Below are 3065 nucleotides of genomic sequence, written 5' to 3' on the forward strand. Positions count from 1 at the left end.
GGAAGCAGCAGGTGGCAGAATTTGCTCTGTTTTAGTACTCCCTGAAGACTGCACCATGGTGCCTTGGGTTCTCTGGCATCTAACAGAGGAGCTGTCTCTTGGACTCTGACCTGTGACACCCTGACCATCTGTGGACACTGAGGCTCACTGCACGGTGTGCAAAAGGCTGCGTGCTAACCAAAGGACTGCCAGTGGTTGAGATCTGGTATACTCCCTAGTGGCCTAGAGCCCCCCTTCGATTTAAGGGAAACGAGTACCCCCTCTTTCTTATGGGGAAGGAATTTCTACACGTTCCTTAAAACACTGCCATATCTCTGTTCAAAGGATGCAGCTTTTCCAAATGTTTTGAAATCCCTGGAGATGAAAGGTGCCATTGTTACTATTCTTTATTTCTACTACAGTAGAAATGAGGTCAAAGCAGGGTCGAAGGTAAACTGTGCTTGATTTTATGCAATCAATACAAAAAGCAGACCTTGGCACAGGTAGTTGTTAAATGGTACATGGCTGACGGACAAGGTAGTAAGAGGTCTCGCTCTCCTTCATGAATAATTTTTTTTCTGGAAATAGTCAATGCACTTACTACAGGGTACATGGAAGACAGAAAACGTTGATGCAAGCCAGCCCAAAATGACCTGCAGTGATTTAACAGGAACAATTTGCATTGTCACACAAATTCGTGTGATTTACACACTGGCCACTTTCACCTTTCACGCTCCATGATGTAATTTTTGAAGACATTGCTGTATCCAAGAAATGTGGCTCCCACGGTTTTCAGTCCGAAACTGGCCCTTTGTCAGTGATTAAATTACAAGGAGGCAAGGTGACTTGCCTGCAGCTAGTCAGCAGGAGAGCTGGAGAAACAACACAGGCATTTTGATCCTTATTTCCATATTTTAAGCACTCGACTAAACTTTCTCCCTACAAAATGTTAGCGTAGACCAAACTCTTCTGCTTGATTGTTCAGACAGCATTGTCAGCCTGTGTTTACATGATCAGTGGTAGGCAGGGTTGTTGGTCTGTACCTGTTTCCCTGATTAATGAGTCTCTTCTCTAGCTGGTCATTTCACAGAAACAGCTTCTTATTTTCTATTTATGGGGACGATTTGCAAAGCCACCTCAGTCAGCGGCATTGAAATCTCATAATCAGCAAACTGCTACAGGGAAAAATATGTTCCAATTAATATTAAATGAGAAATGTGCTAATTTTTTTCCTTTTTTCAGAGCTGCTAACGAGAAAAATCAAACTAGCATCTTCCAGTGAACTGGTGACAGATCTAAGGTGTTAAAAGTTTAAATCTGAACACAAAGCAAGCACTCTCAAGCCCCCAAATACCAACCCCATTAGTAGGAAAATGTCAAAAATGCCTGTGAGGTTTCAGATGGCCTTTTAAAAAACTGAACATTGGCACCAAAACCCTGAAATAATGGACCAGCTTGTTACCACGCTGGAATAAATTTCATGTTTTTTTAAGGTGAATGGAGCTTTGGCTTACGGTGCTAGTTTGACAGTCTTAGAGATCACAGTCATCTGCTTCTGCCTCAAGCTAAGACAGCAGGCGCAGAGGCAGGGTGAATTTATTCAGAGTGCGGTAATTTTATTCAGATTTGTTCGAATAAAAAAGTGTATTTCGCTTCAGACAGTGAGAAATAGCAGCTTTTAAATCATGTCTTTTACAGAGATTACTGCTGTGGAATCAAAATAGTAGAATTTGCCAGCTTCATAGTTAAAATAACATTTTTCTTTCCTTAAAACATATTAAGTCATAGCAAACTTCCAGACGTTTTTAAGGCCTATTTTAAGGAGACCCACTATTGCTAATTATTGTCTTCCCTTTAGAATTCTGCAACAGTAATTATTTCCTTATTTTTGCATATCTGATGGAATTCCTGTGTCAGGAGTACAACAGATTGCCTATATAAAATAAATATTGACATGCAGATTTACTGTAGTATAAGCCACTGTATGACTAAGTTGAAATACCTAAGCAAAAATTTGCTGTGAAACTAGCATTTATCATCGTAGGTCCTTCAACTCTGCTGGAAATGGCATCATAATATATATAACACAGCAGGGACCCAGACTGTATTTCCAGGGGGAAATTAGGAATTCTACAGCATAAGATGCATTATATGCAATACGGTCCAAAGTAAATTGAAAACAGTGGAAAGATTTCTAACTGTCTGCAAAAGACTTATGGTCAGGCTGTTAATACTTAGTTCTCAGAACTGCAACTCTTGGGATTACAAATAATTCTATTTCTAGACCATGATGATTCACAAGAAACCCCCTTTTCTTGTATCTACTTGTCCACTTGCACTTCAAAGTTCTGGGGGCCATTCTTCCCCCTCCCCCCCCTTTTTCTTTATAGAGTAAATCACACACTGTCCAATTAGCCAGTCTCAACCTTGAAACCAAGAACTGTCATTATTAGATTATGGTGGCAGACAGCTGTATAGCACCACCAAATGTTTTTCCTTTGGTTTCAGAGGAAGAGTCCCATCATGAAAGCTGGATACCCCCTGCGCCCTCTTCTCCTCCCAAAACATTGGGACTTTCCATAAGTGATCACAAGATGTTTTAGCAAAAGCTACCGACTGCAATTCATCTGTGTTTAATTATCCAAGAAAGCATGTGCTGGCATTGATGGGCAGGTCTACAAACAAGTCACTGATGCGAGTTCAGTATTAGGAACACAGCAACTTGAAAGTAGCAAACCTGTGTACTTGTGGCTACAGTGCATGGAGCTCAACCATTTTGGTGGGTTTTGCAGCTTGTGCCACATGCTGTGCAGCTGTGATTAGACAATTTCTTTGCACCCATGCTAGTTAACCCTGCAGTCACAGTAGTGGTATGTCTTTGATCACTGCAAACAGTAATAGCACTCATCTTCCCAGCTTGTATACAGCAATATGGCATTACCAACTTCAGCATCAGCATTTCTCTTCTCCAAAAAATTTTAGGTGACATTCTGGCCCCACTGAAGTCAGAGGTAAAAGTCTCATTTATCCAAATCTGTTAGACATGCAAAAAGATCCCCAATTTGTCCTTTCTTCCCCTTTCACAG

The sequence above is a fragment of the Pygoscelis adeliae genome, unplaced genomic scaffold (assembly GCF_000699105.1).
Source record: "Pygoscelis adeliae isolate BGI_AS28 unplaced genomic scaffold, ASM69910v1 Scaffold36, whole genome shotgun sequence".
In the NCBI taxonomy this organism is placed as follows: Eukaryota; Metazoa; Chordata; class Aves; order Sphenisciformes; family Spheniscidae; genus Pygoscelis; species Pygoscelis adeliae.